General features: G+C 44.2%; 1 long non-coding RNA gene across 1 annotated transcript; it reads right to left on the bottom strand.

The window, feature by feature from the left end:
- Nucleotides 1-12,174: 12,174 nt before the first annotated feature.
- LOC307015984 lies at nucleotides 12,175-13,518 on the bottom strand. Its single transcript, XR_013801703.1, has 2 exons — nucleotides 12,495-13,518; nucleotides 12,175-12,274 (listed from the first exon to the last, which is right to left on the bottom strand). It is a non-coding gene; the product is annotated as an uncharacterized lncRNA (long non-coding RNA).
- Between the last annotated feature and the right edge of the window lie 709 nt (nucleotides 13,519-14,227).

Raw genomic sequence — 14,227 nt, 5'->3', positions numbered from 1 at the left:
TGTCCCATTGGGGGTCCTGCCGACTACTCTTCTGCCGGGGGTCCTGCCAACCCTATGTCCTGTTCCGTTGGAGGACCTGCTGAGAGTCCTGCCAATCCCATATCTTGTTCCGTTGGACGTCTCGCCGTCACCTGTCTTGCCGGGGGCCCTGCCAACTCCTGGTCCTCTTCCGTGGGGGATCCTGCCAAAGCCTGTCCCAACGGCTCCGGTTCCTGTCCGGCTGACACCGGGTCCAGCCTGGTCCCCTGAGAGCCGCGGTCTTCGCCCTCGAGCCCAGCCCCCTGAGAGCCGAGGTCTTCGCCCTTGAGCCCGACCCCCTGAGTGCCGCGGTCTTCGCCCTCGGGCGCGGCCCCCAGACTCTTCCTGCCGCGGTCCTTGCCCTCGAGCCCGGCCCCCTGACTCTTCCTGCCGCCGCCTTCACCCTCATGCTCGGCCCCCTGAGTTTGCACGTTGTGGTCTTCGCCCCTCCATGGACTCTGACTTGCCCCCGGGCCGTCCGCCCGAGTCCCCCACCTTGGACTCTGCCTTGCCCCCGGGCCGTCCTTCCGAGATCCCTTCCGGGTCCTCCGCTGTGCTCGTGGGCTGTCAGCCCAAAACCCTTCCTCCTTGAAAGAGTATTTTTGTTTTCATTACTGTGCAAATCCCAGTAAAGTGAACTACAAAATTAACTCAGCCGACTCAGATCAGATAAAAAACGCCATCCGCTCTCAGGGCCAACGTCTTGGGCAACAAGAGGAGCATATGGCCACCATGCAGCAGGGAGTGCAGAATCTAACCAATAGCCATGGGGAACTACAAACATCGGTGACAACCCAAGTAGATCTACTGGCAGCAGAGGTTCAGTGAGTGCTCACTCACCCGCAGGCTGTTTCTCCTCCTACGACTCCTCCGGTTCCAGCGGCGACCGGATCCGACCCCAACCGGGCTACTGAGCCGCACAGTACTTCCATGCGTCTGGCTCCACCCGAAAAGTACTCCGGAGACTCGGAAGGCTGCCGGCCGTTCATCGTGAAGTGTGAGCTACACTATCACCACTAACCGGCTGCTTTTCCCACGGACAATTCCAAGGTGGCTTTCATGATCTCCCATCTCTCCGGCCGAGCAGCAGCGTGGGCTACAGCAGAGTGGTCCCGAGGCTCCCCCATCTGCGGGTCTCTGGAAAACTTCATAGACACTATGAGAAAGATCTTCGATCAACCCATGCCGGGCAGGGAAGCAGCTCGGTCTCTTATTAAGCTGCGACAACATCAGCGGAGTGTGACTGACTACGCCATCGAGTTCCGGACTATGGCAGCCGACAGCGGCTGGAACTCCGCTGCATTGTTTGATGCTTTCGTCAGCGGTCTCTCGGATCCCCTACAAGACCAGCTGGCGCCTCTCGATCTGCCCGCTGACTTGGACTCTGTCATATCCATGGCAATAAGGATAGACAATCTTTTGACGGAGAGGAGAAGGAATAAATCCAAGGATGCGGTTGATCCGCCTCTCCAGAGGAGACGCTCGCCGCTGGATACTACTTCTTCTTGGAGGCCCCGTCACCCCTCACCACTTGCGTTCCGGACAACAGTGCCCCCTGGCTCCGTGGAGGAGCCAATGCAGTTGGGCCGCGCCAAGCTTTCGATGGCAGAACGTCAGCGTCGTTTAAAGGAGGGTCTGTGCTTCTACTGCGGGCAGCGCGGACATCCACAAGCGGCTTGTCCGGTAAAAGAGGAGGCTCACCAATAAAGAGGAGTACGTTGGTGAGCCAGATGTCTTCCTCTGACTTTCCTCCTCGCACCCTGATCCGCATCCAGGTAAAAATCAGAGACAATGTGGTTACTCATGGTGCTCTCATTGATTCAGGGGCAGATGAAAGTCTTATGGATTGGGGTAGTTAAAAAATGGACATAAAAGCTAAACCTCTACCCCAGCCTCTTGAAGCGAGTGCACTCGATGGGCGGCTGTTGTTTAAAGTGACTCACCAAACAGAGCCTTTAGAAATAAGATGTAATGATCATCACGAGACAATGTCATTTCACTTATTTAACTCAGCACAACATCCACTCATGTTGGGGTTTCCTTGGTGGAAGCTTCATAACCCTCACAATGATTGGCAATCTGGGACGGTGGAGGGGTGGGGAAAGAATTGCATAGATCATTGTGTTAAGCAGGTAGCGGAGATTGACAGGAGATGTAACACTGGGAGTGTTAGGCAGGGAACTATCACAGAAATATATTTTCCTGATGTACTTTCAGTCCCTTCCTGCTACCACGATTTAAGTGAAGTATTCAGTAAATCCAAGGCTCTGACTCTTCCTCCTCACCGCCCCTATGACTGTGCTGTTGACCTGATTGCTGGGTCTCCAATTCCTAAGGGTCGACTATATGCTATTTCAGGACCTGAGAAAGAGGCCATGAAGGACTATATTGATGCCTCCCTCAAAACAGGCCTTAGTCGCCCTTCCTCATCACCAGCAGGAGTGGGGTTTTTTTTGTTGGCAAAAAGGATGGGTCTCTTAGGCCATGTATTGACTACTCACCTCTCAATGACATTACGGTTAAAAACCGGTACCCCATTCCTCTCATCTCGTCAGCCTTCGAGCAGCTTCAGGATGCCAAGGTTTTCACCAAGTTAGACCTGCGTAACGCTTATCATTTGGTCAGGATCAGGGAGGGCGATGAATGGAAGACGGGTTTTAACATCCTGTCAGGCCACTATGAATACCTTGTAATGCCATTTGGATTATCAAACGCTCCTGCGGTTTTCCAGGCTATGATCAACGACGTGTTGAGGGAATTTCTGAACCGTTTTGTTTTTGTCTATTTTGACGACATTCTGATCTACTCCCCTGACCTTGACACTCATAAACAACATGTCCGCCAGGTCCTACAAGAGCTGCTTCAGAATAGGTTGTTTGTCAAAGCAGAAAAATGAGAATTCCATGCAGAAAAGTCACTTTTTTGGGCTTCATCATTTCTCCAGGTCAGGTTAGGATGGACCCAGAGAAGGTTAGCGCAGTAGCTTGTTGGCCTACCCCTGACTCTCGTAAGAAAGTGCAGCAGTTTTTAGGCTTTGCACATTTTTATAGACGTTTTGTGCGGAGTTTCAGTGCTATTGCAGCCCCTCTTCATGTCCTCACGTCCCCTCAAGTGCCCTTTTTGTGGTCTCCTGAGGCTGAGGAGGCTTTTTCTCGGCTTAAAAGAATGTTCACCTCTGCTCCGATACTCACCCTGCCGGACACCACTCGTCAGTTTGTGGTAGAAGTGGATGCCTCCAACGAAGGGGTGGGAGCGGTCCTCTCCCAGCGACTACAGAAGGACAACAAACTTCACCCCTGTGCTTTCCTGTCCAGGAAGCTCTCCCCAGCAGAGAGAAATTACGACGTGGGAAACCGTGAGTTGCTGGCCGTGAAGCTGGCACTGGAAGAGTGGAGGCATTGGTTGGAGGGAGCCCAGCATCCTTTTGTGGTCTGGACCGATCACAAAAACCTGGAGTATATAAGAAAAGCCAAAAGATTGAACTCCCGCCAGGCTAGGTGGACTTTGTTTTTTAACCGTTTTGACTTTGTTCTTTCCTACAGGCCGGGGTCTCAGAATGTCAAGCCTGACGATCTATCCCGTCTGTTTGACCCTGTGCGTGCAGTCAAGGAGCCGGAACCCATCATCCCATTAAACCGGGTGGTAGGAGCGCTGACTTGGTCAGTAGAGAAGGAGGTAATACGAGCCAATGCTGGAGCTCCTGCACCGGGGTTGCCCGCCTAACCAGCTTTTCGTTCAGGAGGCCGAGCGACCACAGGTGATCCACTGGGCTCACACTTCGCTGCTCACCTGTCACCCCGGAGTCAAGAGAACTATGTTCATTATAAAACAACGTTTCTGGTGGACATCCATGGAGAAAGAGGTGAAGGAGTATGTGGAGGCGTGCCCTGTCTGTGCTCGAAACAAGACCCCTTCCAGGGCGCGAATAGGACTATTACAACCAATGCCTATTCCCAACAGACCCTGGTCAGAGATCTCCATGGACTTTGTCACTGGCCTACCCCTCTCTAGAGGCAAAACCACAGTTCTCACGGTAGTGGACCGGTTTTCTAAAATGACACATTTCATTGCTCTGCCCAAGATGCCCTCAGCTAAGGAAACGGCTGAGGTCATGATGCATAATGTGTTTCGGCTTCATGGTTTCCCAAAGGATATTGTCTCCGACCGGGGCCCCCAGTTTGTGTCACGCTTCTGGAAGGACTTTTGCAGCCTCATCGGTGCCACGGTCAGTCTCTCGTCTGGATACCATCCGGAGTCTAACGGCCAGACAGAGCACCTAAATCAAGAACTGGAGACCTGCCTGCGCTGCCTGGTGTCCCAGAATCCATCCTCCTGGAGCGAGCACCTCACCTGGGTTGAGTATGCACACAACATCCTCCCTACTTCTGCCACAGGCCTGTCCTCGTTTCACTGTGTTTATGGCTACCAGCCGCTACTGTTCCCAGCCACGGAGAGAGAGGTCACGGTCCCGTCTGCCCACGCTCTGGTCAGGCGTTGTCGGCGCGTGTGGGCTGCGGCTAGTGCAAGATAAAAGATTAAGTCTGTCGCATTCACGCTCTGTTCAGAAGTAAAATACATTTTCCCCAGAACTCTGATTCGCTTCGGAGTGAAATCGACTGCCTCCAAATCTGTCTATGTAAACTGATGTTTATTCATGCACGGGGCTTCCTGTTTCTGACTGGCTGGTCCCGATACCTGTATCGCACGGCAGTAGAACTGGAAGTCCAGAGTACTCTGTATTTTGTATTGTGTGTTTTTTTACCATTAAAATCAGATTATTGTTATAACTTTTATGCCACTGTGGTGTTTGCTCCAACAATTTTGGTGACTCCCGACATGATGAGTGCTGGTCTCCAGAAGGACTACCGACAGCCAGCGGACGGAATTCAGTCCAGGGGAGGACACCTGGACACCACTGACAACTACACCAGGGCGTCCTACATAATACAAAGGTAAAAACAGATAACTGTTGATTACCAAAATCTGTGATTTGGCTTTGCTACAAAATGTTACAGTTGTCAGTGGCGTTCTGTGTTCTTAGTCACGGTAAAAAAAAAAAAAATACATACTGTAGAAGGTGCTTAGAGTCAGGTAGAACAGTCTGGACCTAAGGCACCAAGACAGTTATAAGATTATTAGGTGTTTGTAAGAGTTGGGTAGTTAAATCCCGTACCTTAACTCACTAAAGAAAGTAAAGTGGACCAGCGAGGACCCCGTGAGGTAGTCTAGTCCTGCACGGCTGACTCGCTGGGGAAACTCTGTAGACTTTAGGCTAATAAGTGGACCAGCGAGGACCCCGTGAGGTAGTCTAGTCCTGCACGGCTGACTCGCTGGGGAAACTCTGTAGACTTTAGGCTAATAAGTGGACCAGCGAGGACCCCGTGAGGTAGTCTAGTCCTGCACGGCTGACTCGCTGGGGAAACTCTATAGACTTTAGGCTAATAAAAAGCTGAAGTCAATTTAATAAGTGGGTATTCCAGGAGGAGATACCCGACTTTCAAAATCAATTTGAAGTGACCGGATCCCGCAAACTCTTGCTGTGGGGTTAATCTGGAAGGCTGAATGTGACGATAAAGGATTTTTGTGGTTTGGGATTAAACTCCATGTGAGCGTCGCATCTCTAAAGAGGGTTGTTGAAGCGCGCTTAAAAACTGCAATTATCTGTTGGAATAAACATCGCATAAAAAGCCGGACAGAATGTATAAGGGAATAAACTCTGTGTGATTTTTTACGTCAAAGCTGTGTAATAATTGAGAGGAAATAGCAGAAGTAGGGTTGAGTGGAGACAAAGTGTGCAGAGCTGAGCTTCACCAGACAGAGGAAGTTCATTCGTGGTCAGCTGCTGCCCTCTGCTGGCGAACAGGGTGTGTAACAATATTATTTGTTGTATCTGTCTGAATTAAGGACAGGGCATTCGAATAAATAGAATAGAGAGGCGAAGTCCCGCCCATCTACTTCCGACCCATGGGACCCCGGAAGCGGAAAATTATACATTGACGTCAATGGAGAGAGAAAAGTCATCTTTCGATCCCGTTTGAATTGTGCCACGAATGACACATATGATGTTTGTCAAATTAAAATAACATTTTGCAAGTCAAAAAAATAAAAATGTGTCGTAAAACTGTGAAGTTACAATTTTTTTTGTGTGAAACCGCTCAGTGAACTACAGGTCTCTGGTCTCGCACAATACGCGTCACCATCACAAAGATGGCTGTCACGTTAGTAAATTTCACCTGTTTCTTTCAGAATGAGGCGAAAAAGTATAAAACGAGGTGAAAATCACTACAAGTCTGGGCATGTTGAGAGCTGTACATACACGAAAGGGAGCGGTTCTGTAAGAGCCAGCATGCGGGACCGGCTTTACAAGGTTTCAGTGAGTAATATGAGTGCAATGTTTAAGGATAATGTCAGCTAGCTAACAAGGTACACTAACGTGTTTTGTTTTAGCAACTAGTTTTCTCCTTAAGAACTTTGTGGTGTCTGTGTATGCTGTGGATAACATTAGTGTTCACAAGAACAAGATACACTCCCGTGTTTTGTTTTAGTTGCTCTTCAGATTGAAGCGGCCAGTTCTATATCGACTATATGTGTGATCTCCTTTTTACATCTCGTTGTGTCATTTGAGTTTATTTGCTGTGTGTAGATTCAAGGATTTTGGTTATCTTGTCCAGGGATGCAAACTTGTCACCTTTCGGCGAAATTCTCCGTTTTGAATCCAAAATAGGTCGTTTTTGTGATTCCTGTAGATCTGCAATAAAAATATTTTTGGGGTATGGGAGGGGGTCTGGGACCCGGATTAATGTGCGGCCGCGAGCTTTTTTTTATATATTATAATGAAGCGCGAGCTGTGTGCTCGAGTCTTCCTGCCTGTCGGCTCTGCTCATGATGTATAATAAGCATCTGCTGCTCGGCGATGATGGTCTAGCTTCAGCAGCTACATTACCTACGGTGCGTTCGTTAATATTAACTGTGCGTCCGGAGTCACTGTGGCACAGACTGGACCGCTGGTGAACAGCTGTTAGAACGGGCCGTTCAGGTGTTCACAGTAGAGCTCCCTGTCGGAGCGGCAGAGCATGATGTGCACTGAAAAGTTTTTTTTTCCCGTCGCAATATTACAGTAGGGCCTGGCTCATTTTGTGGCATCTGCAGGCAGTGGCAAGTACTTCCGGCATCTGCCACAGAGGCCGCTACTCCGTGGTATCTGTGGCAAGTATATGCCACAGATGTGGTATCTGTGGCAAGTATATGCCACAACTTGCCGTGGCAACTATATGCCACAACCATGCCACAACTTGCCGTGGCAAGTATATGCCACAACTTGCCGTGGCAAGTAAATGCCACAAGTTAAGAGAAGGTTTATGGTAGCTGCCACGCGATCTAACATTGTTGACCAGAGGTGGGAAATAGGCTAACTTGTATACTCAAGTAGCCTACTGTACTTGTGATTTAGAAATAGCCTACTTGTGCTATAAGGATAAGGACAACCAAGCGCAAAGCCTACAAGCACTGAAAAGCTGGCAAGGGGAGACGGATGAGCATGACTCAGCGTTCTGTCAAGAACTCGAACAATATAAATTGTTCGCCAGTTTCAAAACGCAATAAAAGGGTGGATAAAAAAGCATGCATTGTGTCTCGATTTTTAATATACTGTCATGATTGTCTTAACGGAATAACATGGTTTGTTTAGATTCACTGATATCAATATCTAATAAGAATAATCTTAAGCATTTAAATAAAAATGTTCAACCAGAATTAAAATATTAAATAACAAAACAGATACAATGACATTAATCTGTTTATTAACAACGAAAATAATACAAATTAAGTACATATGCCTGGATTTAAAATAACACATTTATACATGTGTACAATCAAATATAACTGTCCTTTGCCTCATTTATAAAATATAAATCTTAGCATCTCACTAGCAGTGGCAAATGCAATCAGTTACAGCTGCCCTAAGTCTGTAGCCAAGTCTAATAACACCATTGTACACGTTGCTGTGTCAATACAGATATTTATTTTTTAATTATTTGTCTTTACCAGTAACAATACACCTGGTTATCGTCAGTGCTTGAATTGGAATAAAAAAGGTGCCAGTACTCTAAATCAGCAACAAGTATTTGGCACAAAGTCATAGTATATCCTATAATGCTGGTGGGTTTGTCTCTTTACTGTATATTTTAGAAAGGCTCACTGTACTTAAACAAAATGACTCAGGGTGCATCTGAGATTAGAGGGGGTGCAGTGGTAAAGTGCTAATATTGAAGTTAGATGCATCAATCTGGTGCAATTTGAGAGCAAAATGAAGAGATATATGGATACCTCTCAACATCCATAAGGAAACAACTGTAAACAGATTTACTTTTTCTTTATCGATATAAAAGAAAGTAAAGCTTGACTCCTACTGGCTGGTTAAATGACTCCTCGTCCCTGAGGCCACTACCAGTTTTTTGTGCCATTTTGCTGGATTTATTTGTCAATAGCGTTGCTGCACAAAGTGATAGCCCTCTAGTTTAAATCTACTACCCAAAAAGAAACATATGGAGATGGGTTACTATTTAAAAAAAATTGCAAATCTATTTGGGAACAGTGGGGCCGGGCCTCAAATCCTATAGGGGGTCCGGGGGCATGCTCCCCCGGTAAGATTTTTTTTTAAATGTTGGACTTAAATGCATCAATCTGGTGAATTTTGAGGGGGAAATAAAGAGACTACACCCATATGAAACAAAAATGTATACATTCAAATAATCATAAAATCATAAGTACATGGCCATAACCAATAACATACAATATCCAATATGAAAAAACATTGAAACTTGTTTATTTATTTGTTTTTGGTTCATTTATAGTTGTGAGTGTGTCTGGGCTCCTGAATCGGCCTCTCCTGTCTCCCTCCTCTCCCCCTGCTCCTCTTTGAGGCAACAGCAAAGACTAGTTTTAGCTCTCAACAAGTTTATCTTACCTTTTTTCACCTAGTTAACATTTTGTTTGTATTATTCATGCATATTTTACTAATCACTACCCCCTCAAATGGAAATATGTGTTTACATAAATGGTGACCGAACCGTTTGAGACCCACTGAGATAACTTAAACTAAGTTAACTATCTAAAGACTCAGAGATTAATTTACCTCACCAGAGCTGTAGCTCCTTATATCCGTTAGCGCAGCTAGCTAGCATCATGCTAACAACAATACACGTAACCGGTGCGCGCGCTTTCTCGCTCGCTCGCGCCAGACATACACCAACACACACCCTCCCGAGCTTGAATGACACACAGAGACCAATCGAGGGCATTAGTATGATCTGTATGAAAGTGGCAATGTCGGCAGGCCACGTCATGTAGACAGCCAGTCACCCTCTGTGAGGCAGAGTCAGACCCACATTTGCGCTGCGTTGCGTTTACAATATATACGTATATTGCCGGCGGCTGAGTACCGGCATTTTACTGAGTACCGGCACCTTGCCGGTACTCAGTAAGAAGTGCCGGTACCACATGGGTAAAAATCAGAAGTGCCGGTACTGCGTACCGGTGAGTACCGGCCCAATTCAAGCACTGGTTATCGTAGCAAGCAGTGGAAACTCCCCTCAAGAAGCGACAATTGCCAAGGGCTTGCGTTGCAACGCTCACTTGCCAATATTTCTTTTTTTATTACAATATAGGCCTATGTTTAGCCTACTATCATAGATATAGCACGTTTGTTTATTTTAGCAAACCAAGTAGGCTATTCCAAGTAAAATTGAATATAAATGATAATTTATTATCTTTTTGAAAAATAGAGATCGCACATCAGTCCTGTGATAGTCCAGCGACATTTTACACGATAAATACGAGTTTAAATATCAGCATTTGCCACGGAAGGCGAGTGGCAGCTACCGTAAACCTTCTCTTAACTCTTAACTTGTGGCATTTACTTGCCACGGCAAGTTGTGGCATATATAAGTTGTGGCATATACTTGCCACGGCAAGTTGTGGCATGGTTGTGGCATATACTTGCCACGGCAAGTTGTGGCATCTGTGGCATATACTTGCCACAGATACCACATCTGTGGCATATACTTGCCACAGATACCACGGAGTAGCGGCCTCCGTGGCAGATGCCGGAAGTACTTGCCACTGCCCGCAGATGCCACGAAATGCGCTTGCTGTCTCTCCAATATTATCGTTGAGCTAGCCAACTAGCATACATTGTCACTATCTGCTAACGTTAGCTTTAGCCTTCGTTTTCTAATCGTTTTTTTCATAGGCTATAAACAGCGGTGGTATAAGTATATATCTTGTAATTGATTAAAAGTAGAAGTACTCAGTTCTTGTACTTGAGTAAAAGTAGAAGTACCAGAGTGTAGGAATACTCTGTTACAGTAAAAGTCCTGCATTCCAAATGTTCCTCAAGTAAAAGTAGAAAAGTATTATTATCAAAATATAGTGAAAGTAGCGACAGTAAAAGTAGTCATTTTGCAGATTGGTCCATTTCAGAATAATATGATATGTTTTATAATGACTGATCATTAAAGTGTTATCAAAGCTGTTAAAGGTGCAGCTAGTCTGAATGACTTTGTATACTGCAGGGTAGCTTTTGGATTTACTCCAGGTGGAACTAAAGTCTGATTTAACACTTGATTATATTTCACATCATTCATCCACATCTGTAAAGTAACTAAAGGTATTACATACATGTAGTGGAGTAAAAGTACACCATTTACCTCTGAACTGTAGTGGAGTAGAAGTACAAAGTAGCAAAACATTGAAATACTTAAGTAAAGTACAAGTATCTCAAAATTGTGCCCAAGTATAGTACTTGTTGAGTTTATGAACTTAGTTACTTTACACCAGTGGCTATAAAGATAGAAAGACTAAGCCTTGCACAGAGGCATGAAAATACATTTTCAAAATGCTCAACAGTGCTGCCAAAATTATAAACTGACTGCTACACAATTAAAATAAATGCTTTTTATATATTTCTATTAGATGTGACTCTATGGCGTTTCTGTTAATATTAACACTGCTGCTTTAGTTGTTCTGACTGCTAAAATCCTCTGTTATTCCTCATTTTAAAGCCGATATTCTGTGGGGTCAGGGGGCTCGGATCCTTGTCACCTTTTTCATACCTGATGAGTTTGCATCCCTGTTGTCAATTTGTTTGGTTATCTAGGCACAGCTGTGTGTGACTCCCTCTGGTACACTGGTATGTGTTTTCCTAATGTAGAGAGCATTGATTAATTAATAAACTACACACTGACTCTAGATCCTGACCAAATCCTTATTTTTTGATCAAATGTTTTTCAAAAAAATGTATTGTATATTATATAACAGCTGCACATCACAGACCGGAGTCTCTGCTACTGTGGACCACGAAGGAGGGGATCATCCTCCCCATCCCCAAAGACCCTGCATGGCATGGAAATCTCCTCCTCCTGGAACAATTCTACACCCAGCATATGCTCCCTGTGTTGGCCAGTAGAGAGGAGGACATTTCAATAAACATACTCTTAACACCCTCGGACTCTGCGTTGTGTTTCGTATGTGTGATGGGGTGTTATGCAGAGGGGAGGAAAACAGGACACAGCAGATTGGGATTTTGGTGGAGATGCTGAGCAGTTATTTAATTGTTGCGTGTAATTATTATTATACTGCGTGCTTCTTAGTTATTCCATCTTTTGCTGTAACATGGATCTGTATGTAACTCTATATTTACTTGTTATCTACCACACTTCCTTCTACATCATACACCATCATTATACATGATGGTGTATATAGGATATATATTTATTTGTATACATATCTGTAAATTGTATAATTTTATTTTTCGTATTTGGGATTTCTCTTTTGTCCACTCAAATACACTTGGCCCTTTCTCTTTTCCATGTGGAAAATGGCAGCTGCATATTCTGCTTTTCTCATCTGCTCCCTGTCTGCTCATCTACGATGAGAAAATTATATAATTAATTACTAATAATCATTTAAACCTGTTATTACCAATATTTCACAAATTCTTCATGTAAACTTAAGAGTACAGCTGTATGTTGAGTATGTCAACTTTGCTTGGTTCATCTTACTGGGGGGCAGCTACATGGATGTCGGTGCAGTCCACAATAATTTTGCAGCTGAAGGCAGAATGAATTTATTATTGACTCAGAATGAAGCACAACTTCATGTCATACAATACATTGACTTTATTTGTAATTGTGTAAAAAAATATGAATATTGATTAGCAAGCAGGACCTGCAGGAACAGAGAATGGTGATGGATGGAGCTGGGAAGAAAGAAGAATAAAGAAAACAGATCAACTTTATTATCGGATATTAAAAATTCAATTTCAAAACAAGTTGCCGCTCCTACAGTTTTCTAGTATGTAAAGATGATTTCACATGACCAATGCAAAATATCCCACTCAATACATGTGTGTCTCTGAGGGGTGCATTGTGCCTTTGATGTATATAAATAATATACCATAACCAAATACTATTACGTACAGTGGAAATCAGGTTGCCAGAGCAGGTCAGACCAGTGTGCATGTTCCTCAGGGTCTCAGCAGTTACAGGTGAGGTAAAGAAAATAAAAGAGAAAAAGGTCAGTAACAACACTTTAAAGTAACAACACTGAATAATTATCTCTTTTAATAATTTTCTCTCAGTAATCACTCAACTACTGTCTTTCCAACAAACAGATTGACTCACTCTCACTATCATCACAATGAAACACGTCCAGAAGAATGTCATGCAAAGCTGCCTGCCTTCCTTCCTTCGACTCTCCCTGAACTTCCTGATCTTTTAATGGTCAATGTTAACCATTTGTGCAGATAGCATTAAGTAGAAAAGATCGCTGATACTAATGTGGCGTTAGCCTACCTCCCGCCCCCTTAGCACCTGGTGGAGGGGGCGATAGGCTACTCTTCAAATGTTTCACAAAATACTTACGATCATGACTACTCTTACTGTTTAACATTTTGGTTTACTTAATGTTAAGGCTAATACAAATGACAAGGCTAAGTAATGTAATATAATGCTAACTAACATGCTCGCTACTAGCTAGGTAGCTAACTTGACTATGTTCCATGCAAAACATGTATATTACCTGATATGTTTGGTCCGACGACTCCTGGTCCTTTCATAAGACGGGAAGCGATAGAACGAGCAAGTGGTATGACTCCTTTGTGATTACAACCTGGTACAAAGCACACAGGCATCTTGTAAAAGTGAATTTATTGGAGCAATCTCTTATATTTATTGGAGGGAATAAATCAGTCTTCTTCTTCCTCTTTGCTTTGCGAGTCACAACCAGTCTTGGAGCATTATCGCCTATGACATCACTTACGCGACCCAGAATGCATTTGGGATTTGTAGTCTTTCTAGTTGCGTATTATTCATAGTCTTATATTTCAGCATTTTTACGACAAATTGTGACTTTTTTTTGCATGGAAATGATTGTTTAAGATTGACAAACATCATATGTGTCATTCGTGGCACAATTCAAACGGGATCAAAAGATAACTTTTCTCTCTCCATTGACTTCAATATATAATTTTCCGCTTCCGGGGTCCCATAGAGACTCCCGGAAGGGGAGGGACTTCGCCTCTCTATAAGGACATTAAGAGTAACGACAAGAATTGTCCAGTATATTAATAAATACGAGTGAAAACATATCAACCTAGTCAGATAATAGATACGAAGTCATAATGGAAGGAGAATTTGTTAGACATGAAATAACGAACTCACTGTAAGAAATATATATATATTATAAATGTTATTTGGGAGTAGTATTTATCATACAATAGTGACTCTCATTAGATGGTTGTTTAAAGTAGGAAAACGCAAGCTATTCACCACGATTGTATTTTTAGGTTATGAATAAAACAAAAAGTAGTAAGTGATAAGCAGAAGGGTTTTGGAACGCTTGTCAGTCAGAAGGAATCTATTAATGTGTATGTATGACAGGGCTGTATGCCCGCTTCGGTTTTCAATGTCCGCCATCACGTTAAAACAGAGGATTGGTGGCATTTTCAGTTCATTGCTTACTTCCACACACTTTTTCTCCTCCTTGTCTCTTTCATGACATTATTAAATGCATTAGAACGATTGTTATCGTAACTTTCCGTGTTTCTAGAAGTAAAACTCACTGTTCATATTACGGAGTATATTTCCGGAACGGCCTTTCAAAATAAAAGCCACAGGCCGCTGTTCACCAGAGATGCCTTCACAATAAAATG

Source organism: Notothenia rossii, assembly GCF_949606895.1.
Source record: "Notothenia rossii genome assembly, chromosome: 8".
NCBI lineage: Eukaryota > Metazoa > Chordata > Actinopteri > Perciformes > Nototheniidae > Notothenia > Notothenia rossii.
This window is presented reverse-complemented; position numbering and strand designations above follow the sequence as displayed.